This window comes from Elephas maximus, chromosome 4 (assembly GCF_024166365.1).
Source record: "Elephas maximus indicus isolate mEleMax1 chromosome 4, mEleMax1 primary haplotype, whole genome shotgun sequence".
NCBI lineage: Eukaryota > Metazoa > Chordata > Mammalia > Proboscidea > Elephantidae > Elephas > Elephas maximus.
The window spans coordinates 75,211,473-75,225,314 of record NC_064822.1 but is presented as its reverse complement, the minus strand read 5'-3'; the positions used below and the strand labels follow the sequence as shown (position 1 = coordinate 75,225,314).

Below are 13,842 nucleotides of genomic sequence, written 5' to 3'. Positions count from 1 at the left end.
CGCAGGATCCAGGTACAGAGAGAGAGAGCCCCACCAGAGCACCCATATATATGCCTTGTATGCAGGCACACCCCAGGGCAGGGTATAACTTGAGTAAGGGTGGGATTTGAGTCATGCCCTCTTGCTAGGTTGTGATTCAAGATACACCCCACACTAATCTTGCTTCATTAACATAAAGAGGTTAGAATTTACCACACATAAAATGGAGGATAACTACATCAAAACACAAAATGGAGGACAACAATACACTATTGGGAATCATGGCTTAGCCAATCATCACAGGTTCCATGTACCTTATTTGCATAGTCTCCCTCAGTCATTGTGTATGAGCCACAAAGACAATGGCTAGAAGAACTATATTAAGTAATTCAGGGCACCACAACTGCATAAAGAATAATGGTATCTCTGGAGTTTTTTTTTTTTTTTTTAATAATTAAAATAAACAAGGACAATAGCATAACAGTAGGTAGAGAAATAGAGTTAAACTTTTTATGGCCCTCAAAATGTTCCAGAAAAGGTTAGAAGTAGGCACTAAATTTTGCCTTTGATCAGTTAAGGATGCCAGTAATAATTTACAGAATAAATATATATAAAATATATATATAAACAGAATGCACAGCTTCCAAACTGGTAGAGAGAAAAACAAATGATCAATAACACAAGATGAAAAATATAAGGTATTTATAAATATAAGTATATCAACAGTTACATTAAATAGAAATGAACTAAATGCTCCTGTGAAGAGACAAAGACTATCATATTGAAATTTAAAAGATAATCTAATTAAATGTTTTTTATGAGAAACATCTCTAACACATAAGGACTCAGACAAGTTGAAAGGAAAAGGATGGAAAAAATGTATCATGCAAACATTAACTAAAAGGAAACAAATCTAACTATATTAATATCATACAAAATCAACTTGAAGCCCAAAAGAATTGCTTGAGAGAAATAAAGTCATGTTATAAGGACAAAGATACAATCCAAATATATATATTTGTACATATAATTTTACATCCACCTAAAATCATGGCCTCAAAATACATGACACAAAATTGAGAGAACCAAAAAGAGAAATGGACAACTCTAAAATCCTAGTGGGAAATTTCAATACAATTTTCTCATAATTGATATCTAAAAAGCAGACAAAAAAAATTTACAGAAAAATTAAAACAAATTTTGACATATATAGAACAACATACCCAACAATTGCAGAATACACATTCTTTTCAAACACATATGGAAATTTTGAAAAGTTTATGATAGGCCATAAAAAAAAAAGTTTAAACAAATCCTGAAGCATTAAAATCATGCATGGCATAGCCTCTGAATTCAATGCGCTTAAGCCAGAAACTAAAATAATAATAATAACAACAACAAGAATGAAAAGGGTAGAGGATAACCTCATGCATTTAGTATTTAATAAGCACACTTTTATATAATTTATGAGCTAAGAAAGACATTAGAATGAAAACTTAGAACATTTTAACTGAATGATAACAAAAATCCTATATCAAAACTTACAGAGTATAGCTAAAGCTTTATGCTTAGGAAAAATTATAACCTTATATATCTATATTAAAGAATTAAAACAATAAAAATTGAGTCAAGCATCATCTAAAATTTTAGAATAATTTATAATAAACCAAAAACTATATACAGAAAATAAAATCCAAAATAAATCCACAGGAAGTAGAAGGAAGAAAATAGTGAAGCACACAACAGAAATTATTAAGATAGAAAACACACATGCAATGAAGAGAATCAACAAAGATATAAGTTGGTTCCTCAAGAGACTGAAAAAGAAAAATTTACAAATCTCTGGTGGCTTAGTTTCCTAGGGTTGCCGTATCAAAATACTACAAAGTGAGTGTCTTTGAAGAACGGAAATTTATTGTTTCACATTTCTGGAGGCTAGAAGTTCAAATCAGGGTATTGACCATGCTGATTCCTTCTTAGAGTTTTGAGAGACGGACTGTTCCATGCCTCTCCTTTCTAGTGGTTTGAAGTTCTTTGGGGACATCCAAGTAGAGATGTCAGGTACAAAACTGAATATATACATTATATGGACAGAGTTCAAAGAGGATTTCTAGGCTGAAAAATTATCTTCATAAAAAAAGTGGTCATCAAATCCATTGCCACATATGAGATCATCTAAATAGAGAGTATAGATGAGAAAGGGACCTGGCACTAAGTCTAGAACACATAAAAATGAGTCCTGGCTTGTGGAATTTCAATCATTTGACTGAGGAGCTGTATACATTGTCCTTCAATTCTCTTCTCACATGAAGTTGTTTCTCTTCTTCCTTTATAACTTGTGCAGCCCTGCCCCACTCTTGATAATCCCTTCCACTTAATAACACCTGATCCAGTGCTTCTGGTACTGACCATTAGACTTCTCCCTTTCTGAGAGATCTCACACCTCACTCCCTGGAAGATTTCACCACAAAAGCCCCAGCACTGACTGTCTTAGGCTGGGTTCTCCAGAGAAGCAAAACCAGTGAAGCTTGAATGGGAATTCCAGAACACTTAATTGTGCTCATGAGGAACCTTTACATAGATCAAGAGGCAGTTGTTCGGACAGAACAAGGAGATACTGATCGGTTTAAAGTCAGGAAAGGTGTGCATCAGGGTTGTGTTCTTTCACCATACCTATTCCATCTGTATGCTGAGCAAATAATATGAGAAGCTGGACTATATGAAGAAGAACAGGGCATCAGGATTGGAGGAAGACTCATTAACAACCTGCGTTATGCAGATGACACAGCCTTGCTTGCTGTAAGTGAAGAGGACTTGAAGCACTTACTAATGAAGATCAAAGACCACAGCCTTCAGTATGGATTACACCTCAACAGAAAGAAAACAAAGATCCTCACAACTGGACCAATGAGCAACATCATGATAAACGGAGAATAGATTGAAGGTGTCAAGGATTTCATTTTACTCGGATCCACAACCAACACACATGGAAGCAGCAGTCAAGAAATCAAAAGACACATTGCATTGGGCAAATCTGCTGCAAAGGACCTCTTCAAAGTGTTGAAGAGCAAAGATGTCACCCTGAGGACTAAGGTGCGTCTGACTCAAGCCATGGTATTTTCAATCACATCGTATGCATGTGAAAGCTGGACAATGAATAAAGAAGACCAAAGAAGAATTGACACCTTTGAATTGTGGTGTTGGCGAAGAATATTGAATATCCCATGGACTGCCAAAAGAACGAACAAATCTGTCTTGGAAGAAGCACAGCCAGAATTCTCCTTAGAAGCAAGAATGGCGAGACTGCGTCTTACATACTTTGGACATGTTGTCAGGAGGGATGAGTCCCTAGAGAATGAAATCATGCTTGGCAGAGAACAGGGTCAGCGGAAAAGAGGAAGACCCTCAACAAGGTGGATTGACACAGTGGCTGCAATAATGGGCTCAAGGATAACAAGGATTTTAAGGATGCCTCAGGACTGGGCAGTGTTTCGTTCTGTTGTGCATAGGGTCGCTATGAGTCGGAACCAACTCCACGGCACCTAACTATATATATATACACACACATACCCTGGTGGTATTGTGGTTAAGAGCTACAGTAAGTTCAGCAGTTTGAATCTATCAGGGGCAATTCTACTCTGTCCTATAGGTTCACTATGAGTCAGAATCAACGGCAATGGGTTATATATATATATATACACATACAGAGAGAAAGGGAAATGGCTCATGTGGTTGTAGAGGCTGGCAAGTCCTAAGTGCATGTGTCAGACATCAGGCTGGAGGCTTCTCCCGACATCATGTAGCTGCAGGGGCTGACAAACCAAGATCTGAAAGTCAGATAGAAGCCCACTGGCTCACAGGCTGTAGAGGCTGATGAATACAAGGCTGGCAGGCTGCTGGCTCACAGAATGTGAGGGCTGACGAATCCCAAGATCGGCAGGCAATACGGCAGGCAGCTGGCTTAAATCCCAAGAACCAGAGGTCAGATGGTGACAAGCTGAATGCAGGGTCCTGAACAAGGAAATGGGCTTTACCAGAATGTATTGGATGCAGGCTACAACCCCAAGGAAACTCCCCTGAACAACTGATCAGCTGATCACATCAGATCACATCATTGAGGACAACTAAATCATTACATAACTGCCAAACCACTGAGAATCATGGCCCAGCCAAGATGACACACAACTTTAACCATCACACTGATTATTCTTTAAATACGTCACACCTCAAAGAAAGAGCTATTGAAACCCTTCTTCCTCATTACCCTTCCTCTGGAATCCCTGCTTCTCTAGTGGGCACTGTTATGGACTCATGTCATATTGTTGCTGCTAACAGAGCAAGAAAGTTCAGAGAAATCCCATTTCTTTATTGGAGACCCTTGGAAAGAAAGGGGAAACTCCTTCCACCAATATTTGGAACTGGAATTTCAAGAGTTTGGAGCAGAGTAAGCTATGTTTGGAGCCCTGGTGGTGTAGTGGTTAGGAGCTTGGCTGCTAACCAAAACATCAACGGTTTGAATCCACCAGCTTGGAAACCCTATGGGGCAGTTCTACTCTGTCCTATAGGGTGGCTATGAGCCGGAATGAATTTGACAGGAACAGGTTTGATTTCAGCTGTTTTCTGTAGTCTTGACTTGACCTGACCCATAGAATAATAGAAAGGATAAAAATATAATTTAATTATTTTAATTCAGTTACCATCAGGTTCAAATGGTTTTCTGTGAGGCAACAGGAAACTTAACCACCATTCTTAACACTGTTTGTTGGACAAATTGTGCTCTTACATTACAACCAACTGACTTAAATGATCGTTGGGATACAAACTCTTGGTGCATCGAATAAACAATTTCTTTTCACCTTGTGAAGCTAAAATTCTCTCCCACTATTTCTGTAATTGGAGGTGGTTGCTGGGGAAGCCATCACAATATCCATCACCTAGGTGTCACTATGGCTAATTATTAAAATGAATCCAATTTCATGGTATTTACCATCCCTATGCCACCGACATTTCTCTTCAAACATGCAGAGTGGCACTTCACAAGATACACTGAATTTCTCCAAGAAGTTTCAGAAGCGTAAAGCCTCTAGTTCTCTCTCCAACGCTATTGCTTCCGGGATTGCTGACTGTTTTCTGCTCAAAGTAGCCTGCGTCTGAAAGTCAGTGCAGTATCTCAAGGAAGGTGTAGGCCCAGCCCAAAGCAGGAGCCCAGAAGGGCAGAGAGTGTGGCCCTCTCCATAATGCATGAGTCTCCAGTCAAGTCTTCTAAAGCTGCCTTGAGCCTCTCCTGTTCCTCACAGGCCATTAGTCTTAATTCAAGGATGTAAGACTAAGCTTTATGATAGCGCTTAGACCGGGGCCACTCAAAGCGTAGTACTCAGAGCAGTGTTGGTCAGCAATGTTGTAAACCTGTGACAAAATAAATACAGAAAGTGAGAGCAAGTATTAAAAAACCTTTATAGTCAGCCAACATTGCTGGAACATATAAGCACATAACCAGTGATGTTTCATTAGACAGGGAATACCTGGTATGGGTGCTGTCCAACTCATGCAGTGAGTCATATGTGATGTAAGCTGCATGCCAGTCATGCACAGTTAGACCCTGTGTTGGTCTGCTAGTGACTGCAAGTCCAAAAAATACTGCTGAGAAGCTAGCTCTTCACAATAGATGGTTTTAGACGCTGTGGTCTAGGCTACCGAGAGTGGGTGGGGACGCAGGGAAAGTTTAGTGTATGCAAGTTGAAATGATCCCAGGGACTTATGTAGAGATAATGCTGATTGCTGAGGAGTCTCCGTAATTTTATATCAGGACTTTATATCAGTGTCCAAGGACTAAGGTGCGCCAAGTCCCAGCTTGGATGGCATTCCACTGTAAACTGCCTCTTCAGAGCCTGCGGAGCGCTTTCCTTCTATCCAGCAGAACAGAAATAACTTGCATGTGTACGACACTGATATCCAAAAGAAAAGCCACACGGGGACATCTAGTGGCAGTGTGTAATCACTGATCTGCTCCAGAGGAGTCCAAGAATTTCCAAATCATGAGCTGCCTGGGTGCTTTATATTCATTTATGGAGCTTTTCCTCACACCCTAGCATACTTCATTTGAAGGCAAGCAGAGGCTGGAGAGAAGTACAGAGCTCGAAATAGAGCTGAGCACCCTGGCCACAAGAACCCACAGCTAGACAAGTCGCTGTGTAGCCAAACGAAGAAAAGGAAATGCAGGGGGCAGATCCTTCAGGCAAGTGTGCTGAGCAGAGGGTGCAGACAGAAGACCCTCATTTTATGGGCAATTACTTCAATACTCTGTTTCAAGTTGGCTATAAATCAGACCTGGCCCTTGAGAGGAAGACAAGACGCAAAACCCCAAAATAATCTGAATGTATTAAGCACAGCCCTCCAAACTTGCTGATCTATGAATTAGCATCAGCGCAGCTCTTAATGAGAGTTACTTGTGAGCCTCATAGTAAGATGCCAAAGTCAAATCAAAGCCAGCCACCTAGACTGAGAAACAAGGCCCTTGGAAAAGAGACGGGCTGCTTCTGGGCTTTGATGGTGGGACCGAAGCTGAAATAGATAAAATTGTGTCAGATTTTCACTGTCACAGGCTGAGTCTTTCACAGGCAGACAGATGTGCAAACAAATTAAATTAGGTCTAAATTAGCTGGTAAAAATCATAGTGGATTTTATTGTGAGAAAAATACTGAAAGTCTGTAACTACTGATTTTTGCTATTTCTATGTGTAGCAATTTCAAAATTTATATACTACGATTCATATGCCAAAATGTAGATTTGAAAAGAGTATCTAACTGATGCAATCTGTTCTTAAAATCTTCCCTTCAACCTACTTAACTACCCCCTCCACTAATCGCACAGGAAAACTCTTAAACTTTCCCATTCATGCCCACTCAATGTCTCTTTGATCACAATAGTCAATTGTTCAACTCAGGTTGCAGCTCAAACTATTTATTAGAACAGTTTCTCACCTCAAGGTTCTCCTCCTTCCCAAAATGCTATTTGGGCACAAGAGGTGGTTTATACTGAGGAAGTGGTCTCTGAGGTCAGTATTGTATTTCTCTCCTGACTTTTGCTTCCCAGATTGAGTGTAACCAGTTTCTCTGGGGATCTGATCTCAGTTTCTGTCCTATCTAACCCCATTCTAACAAGTCCACCTAACCCAAAACTAAATCCGTTGCCATCGAGTCGATTCTGACTCATAGCAACCCTATAGGACAGAGTAGAACTGCCCCATAGGGTTTCCAAGGAGTGGCTGGTGGATTCAAACTGCCAACATTTTGGTTAACAGCCAAGCTCTTAACCACTGCACCACCAGGGCTCCAACAAGTCCACAGCTGGGGAACTTCATGGGCTACTCTTTCAGCACATTTAGTGCCTGATATTAACTCCTCCTTCCCACCCAATCCCTAGGGTCTTTTTTTCAGTCTCTACCTCTATTTTCCACTCCACCTATAGTCTGTGCTACAAAGTCACCTCACTGCTCACTACAGAGATCCCTATTACTGGGAAAAATCAAATGCCACTTCTCACTTACCCAACACCACATACGTGGAAAATCCAAATCATTTTATTATTAGTTCTGTTACCCTCTGTTCTGACCAGCTGTACATGCAGCACTTCTCTCCTGACCCTAATCACCAGAGCTAGGTCAGACCTCACAAGGAAAAGGGCAGAGTCCTCCAGCCTGCCAAGCCTACTCAAGACCTCAGTCACCAGTCACAAGCTTGGGAGTCCCCAGGGCATTCTCATTTCTGACCTGCTGGCTACAAATTTGAGGTTTTCTCACTGCTTCTTCAGGATACCAGTGGTAAGCTCAGGGGTCCCCAGGGCTCCCCTCACTTCTTAAATGCTGGTTTCCCCTACTTCCTTGGGTTCAATAATTCCTTAGAACAACTCACAGAAGTCAGAAAATGCTATACTTATGACAGCAGCTGTAGTATAAAGGATATAAACCAGGATCAGCACAAAGAAGCAACACATACAGTGAGCTCTGGGAGGGTTCCCAACACAAAATTTCTATGTTCCAAAGAACGCATTACCTTCCCACATATATATCAATGTCTTTCACCAGTCAGAAAGCCCATAGAGCCATGACCAGAACCTTTTTGGGGCCTCATTGCACAGGCATGAGTGACTGAATCATTTCCCTCCCAGATCAGCTGATATCGCATGGTGCTTTTTCTGGCTTGACTAGCCCCCATTTAATTTATCTCATTAGTATAAACTCTGAGGTGTGGTCTGGAGGCCTCATAAAAGACACTCAGTCACTAGGGAAATGACAAGGTTTTGGAGGTTATCTCTCAGAAACCAAGGACGAAGACCAAATTCTTTGGGTAAAGTTAATTTTAAATGCCACACCAATGATAGATCCACTGGCTCTCAACCATCAGGAAGCTTCTGCACCACAACGGGAATGTGTTGGAACTCCTGGGTACTAAAACCCCATGGAAGTTGGCCAAGAGAGACTTAGGGATCCTATCTCTGGACATCTCCCTCTCAACTACATAGCACCGACATTACTACACTTTGATCCACCTCATTTTGTACTGGGGCACCATGTGAGATGGCCTTCTCCCAAAATTCCCTATGAGAAGTGGGCACAGCCTGCACTGGGGTCTCCATGGAGGTCCTGGGGGGTAGATTCCCTCTAGGGACCCCAGGAATATCCCTAGATTCAGTCTCCTGAACCTACTTCCTTTCCCTAACAAAAGGGTTTCTGCTGCCCATTCCTCTTCTATGAGGAATCTCCCTATGTTACACCCGCATTCTTTCCTACTTGTGACCTTCTTGGTCCTAGAAAGAACCTACTCTGCTCTTCCCTGGGGTGATAATGTCTCACCACATAATGTTAATGACAGAAGATTGTGTGGTTTAAGGGAGACATTATATCATTTGTGAACATATATCAACAATATTATCACCATTTTATATGTACAGACATAACAGAGTCTGATATATTAGGATATTGGCCCCACATGGCAATATCCTAATGCAAAAGATAAGGAAGAAACACATATTTGGAAAGAAATGTATTTTTACTGTATATAAAAATTCTAATCACAAACCCAACTAAAAGCTCCTCAGGCTTATATATAGGCTTCCTCTAGAGAGTACAAAGAAGGCCTTGGGTGGCATGGTTATAACTGAAAGGTTGGCGGTTCGAATCCACCCAGTGGCTCATTGGGAGTAAAGACTAGCGATCTGCTTCTGAAAGGTCACAGCCTTGAAAACTCAGTTCTATCCTGCACATGCGTTTGCCATGAGTCGGAATTGACTCAAAGGCAATTGACAACAAAGTAATAGAGTACAAAATATTTAAAAACTATTAGTTCAATAGCCAGCATCTGATTCATTTTGATGTTGGTAAGCTCTAACTCTAGGATCCAAGAATTTGCTCATCTCTGCTCTCTATGTTTTAACTTTTTGTTTTGGAACATTACAAACAAAAATAAAAGTAGAGAGGTGAGTATAATATTCTCCTATCCACCTATCACTGAGCTTCAGCAGTTAACAACTCACGACCAACCTTGTTTCATCTGTGCTGATACCCCCTTGCCCCTCTTTAAACCACTCCTGAATTCTGAAGATATCTCGAGCATCATATCATCTGTAAACATATCAAGAGTAATTCTAAAAGGCAGAGACTTTTTTATGAAATGTATTCAATATCATTATCATACCTAAAATTGTTAAAATAATTCTTTAATATCAAATATTCAACCAAATTTCCCCAATTGCTGACAGTTTTTTTTTTACTTTGTTTCTTGAATGAGAATCCAAATAACATTCATACATTGAAATTAAATGATAAATCTGTTTTTTTTTTTTTTTCAATCTTTAGGTTTTCTCTTGATCTTTCTCTGTCTATCACTGTCTGTCCCTCCAAGTTTTCATTGAAGAAATGGGTGGCTTGTCCTGAGTTTTTCTCAGTTTGAGTTTTTTTGATTTCACCCTCATGGTATTTTTTTGTCCTTCGTATTTCATACAAATTTTTATTCCAAATTAGAGGCTTCTGGAGATTCACATTGGCTTTTTCATGCAGGTAGTGTTGAGTATTTTCTTCAGGAATAAATAATCCTTGCTTGTCTTGTGTGCGTGTGTGTGTGTGTGTGTGTGTGTGATGTTAGCAGCTATTAATGATCACTGCTTAGGTCCATTAATTCATTAGGTGCTGTAAAGGCAAATTATTTCTTCAATTGTTAGCTGATATGCTTTTACAAAGAGACATTTCCTCCTCATCAGATACTTGGTTATGCAGAGGTACAATTTATATAAAAGAATTAAGATAAATACTTTTTCTTTCTTTAATAGTTTCAAAAAGAATAAAATCTCTAGCATCCTTCAAAGAAGACAAAATGTACATGTATGTGTGTGTATGTTTGTATCTTATGAACTTATGGATTTAAATGTCTTTGATGCCTCATAATCCATTTTAATTATTGTGCTTATTGATACTCAAATTGTCTTGTCTTTGGGATGGGAGCTTATTCACTTAGGACCCTGAGTCCTTTTGGTGTGACACTAGTAGTCTTGAATAGATCTCTGATTTTCTGATGTGACAAATTATACACCAAGTTCAATTTCTATTTCCTGAATCTAGATGCTACTTCTTTTAAGTGGACATGGCTATAAAATATATTTAACTTTGTTTTGTCTTAGATAAAACACATTAGCATTCAAACTAATACTTCAATTTGAATTCAGGAATGCAGGATTTTTTTTACTTAACCTCATTGATTTCATATCTGTACCTCGTTTTTGCCATGCCCCAAATCCCAGTTTTCAATGAGACCAATATAATTGCTCATTTTTTTCACAAACATAATAGTCTCCAATAATATGGACGTATCGACACTACTACAAACAAAGACCACTACTGAATTTTTTTTTTTAATGTTCTTTTTTCCCACTAAGGATATATAATCAAATTGTTACACTTTAAAGTCACTTAGGATAGATCCTCTACCTTACTAGATGAAACATTGAAGTTTCTTTGTTTCATTTTGCTTTCAAGGTTTAGGAATTACTTTTTGTATTTAATTTTGTTTTATTACTATTTAAAAGATTTACGTGATTTCAAAATCACATCTTCATAACAAGATACAGTTAAAAAAAAAGGAATAGTTTCTATCCCTATTCTAACCCTGTCCCCTGCACTATTCCTTCGTTTCCTCTATAGGTATTTTTTTTTTTAACTTTATCATTTGTCTTTTCTTTGATTCTTAAAATTTAAGTGCAAACACATATATAATACATATACATATGTATGTGTGTCCTTATATCCTGAAGATTACTCCATAATAACATAGAGAGATTTTTCTCATTCTTTTTTACGGCTACATAACAATCCATTGTGTGAATGCATCATAGTTTGTGCAGCCATTCCCTATGGTAAATATTTGAGTTGTTTTGTAGTAATTAGCTATTACAAAAGGTGCTTCAGTGAACAGCCTTGTTCAAAAGTTTTTTTTATGTTTTTGTTTAATATATCTTTGAGAGAGATTCCTCAAAGTGGGACTCGACATAATTTTTCTAGTTCATATTTGGAAATACATTTTAAAACTTTAATTTAGGATTCTAAACATAATAATAATTGTTTTCATTTTGAGTGAGGGTTTTGGCGTGACTTTTGAATTAGCAGATTTAAAATTTGTGTGGCAGAACAATGGGAAGTCATGATGCTCTTAGTGGAACAATATGCTGTTTCATTATAAAACAGTAATAAATTTAAATCCATCAAAGAAACCAGGAGTGATTTTAAAAGCAATAACCATAACTATATTCTATGTATGCAGTATAAAATCACCACCATGAGCATAAATGTCCCAGGAAGAAACAAAGATGTTAAACTAGATCTCATCAGCTGTTTCTGAGTTTTCCATTCAATTTTCATTTGGCCATAGCTCATGCTATTCTGTTAGTATAAACTACTTGGCATTGGGTATGAAGTGATTCAACATTAATGGTTTTGACTACTGTTTCCGAGAAGTATGTGATTTAACAGTGTTACACTAGAAGTGTCATGATTTGTATATATCTACTCCAAGCAAAAGAGGCTTTTCCAGCAAAAGGGGCATTAAAATTTCAATTTCCATGATGATAACATCAATAGTATTGCTCTCGGAAGAAAATTCCACTGCTAGAAAGAACACATATGGACTTAAACATGCAGGTGAGAAGCTATGCTTTCATAACAGTTAACACTATCTCAGTCATTTAAAGACCATACCTTGAGCAGGAAATCACCAAATATTGCTGCATAAACCATGCCATATACCCATTGCCATTGAGTAGGTTCCAGCTCATGGTGACCCTATTTAAAAAAAAAAAAAAAAAAAAAAAACCATCGCCATTGAGTGGATTCTGACTCATAACGACCCTACAGGACAGTAGAACTGCCCCACAGAGTTTCCAAGGAGCAGCTGGTGGGTGGATTCAAACTACTGACCTTTTGGTTAGCAGTGAAGCTCTTAACCATTGTCCCACCAGGGCTCCATAAGAACCCTATAGGACAGGGTAAAACTGTCCCAATGAGTTCCCAGGGTTGTACTCTTTATAGAAGCAGGTCATCACATCTTCTCCTGAGGAGCACATGGAGAACTGGAACCCCCAAACGTTTATGGTTAGCAGCAGAGCGCTTAACCACTGTACCACCAGGGCTCTTTCTCGTACTATATAGGACATAATAATTTGGAACAAAAGTAGACAATTTCAAATTGTTACATAACTTCAAATGTACAAAGATCAGTATTGAAACTAAGCGGTTTTCTTTGTCATATTGATTAAAGGTCTGGCACTTACTAGCTAATGAAAAGGAACTAGAGAAATTTCAGAATCCTTTTGATTCAATTATGTGGATTATGGGTTTGTAATTTTTTTCTGTAAAGGGCCAGATAGAAATTATTTTAGACTTTGTGACCCAAGAGGCAAAATCGAGTATATCGTGTAAGTATTCATAAAACAAGAGAAAACAAGTTCCCATATCTTTTCATTGATGATATGCAAAGTATAACAATAATTGAGTACAATTTTTGTGTAGTACAAGTCTATGAGTAAGAAGAATGAAATTCTTTTGGGGGCAATAACATTTTTCTTAATTGGGGTTCAAAGTTAGTGTTCTTAATCATCATATTAATTGCAAATATTCATCAGTAAAAACCACTTTTAGCTTATAAAAATATATAAGACCACATAAAAACAGGCAGTGGGCCAAATTTGGTCCATGGGCTAGATCTGATCCCTTGCATAGATAGTTCTCATTATAGTATAGGTTCAGATATTTCAATACATCCTTTTGTTTTCTTTATAAGCCCTAAGTTAAAGAATCCCCCACTGGAATGCAAATTGTACCAAGCAGGGATCTTGGTCTGTCTATTCATCAACGTATACAAGCACCCAGAACAGTGCCTGGCACATACAAAGCCCTCAGTAAATATTTTTTGCATAAGAAAATAAATGAAACATTTCCTGCTATTTTATGTATAGACATTTGGGCTAGGTAGAACCTACCTCTTAGACTCAAGGTTCTGGAAACCCACAGTGGATAATGCCAAGGAACACTATCTCATTTTCTTCTGGGCATACGACTTGTTTATCCCACTCTCAATCATCAGTATTAGTGAATGGTGTACTCAAGTGATAGCATATTCAAGTGTCTGAAGAAAAACTAATGGAAGGAAAACCTAAAATGGGAGTAACTCAATATCTTTAATTTTTTAAATTGGTATCAGTGACATCACATTGGTGATTCAGAGAAAATTAATTTAAAGACTATTATTGCAAGATATTAAACCCACCAAATGCTAGTTAACTCACAAATTCAGCATCGACCTCATTAATAGAGGCTATAAG

General features: G+C 38.4%; 1 long non-coding RNA gene across 1 annotated transcript; it reads right to left on the bottom strand.

The window, feature by feature from the left end:
- Positions 1-1,689: 1,689 nt before the first annotated feature.
- Positions 1,690-12,496, bottom strand: LOC126075234 (uncharacterized). The gene is made up of 3 exons (XR_007517136.1): positions 12,440-12,496; positions 12,221-12,304; positions 1,690-5,385 (listed from the first exon to the last, which is right to left on the bottom strand). It is a non-coding gene; the product is annotated as an uncharacterized LOC126075234 (long non-coding RNA).
- Positions 12,497-13,842: the final 1,346 nt, after the last annotated feature.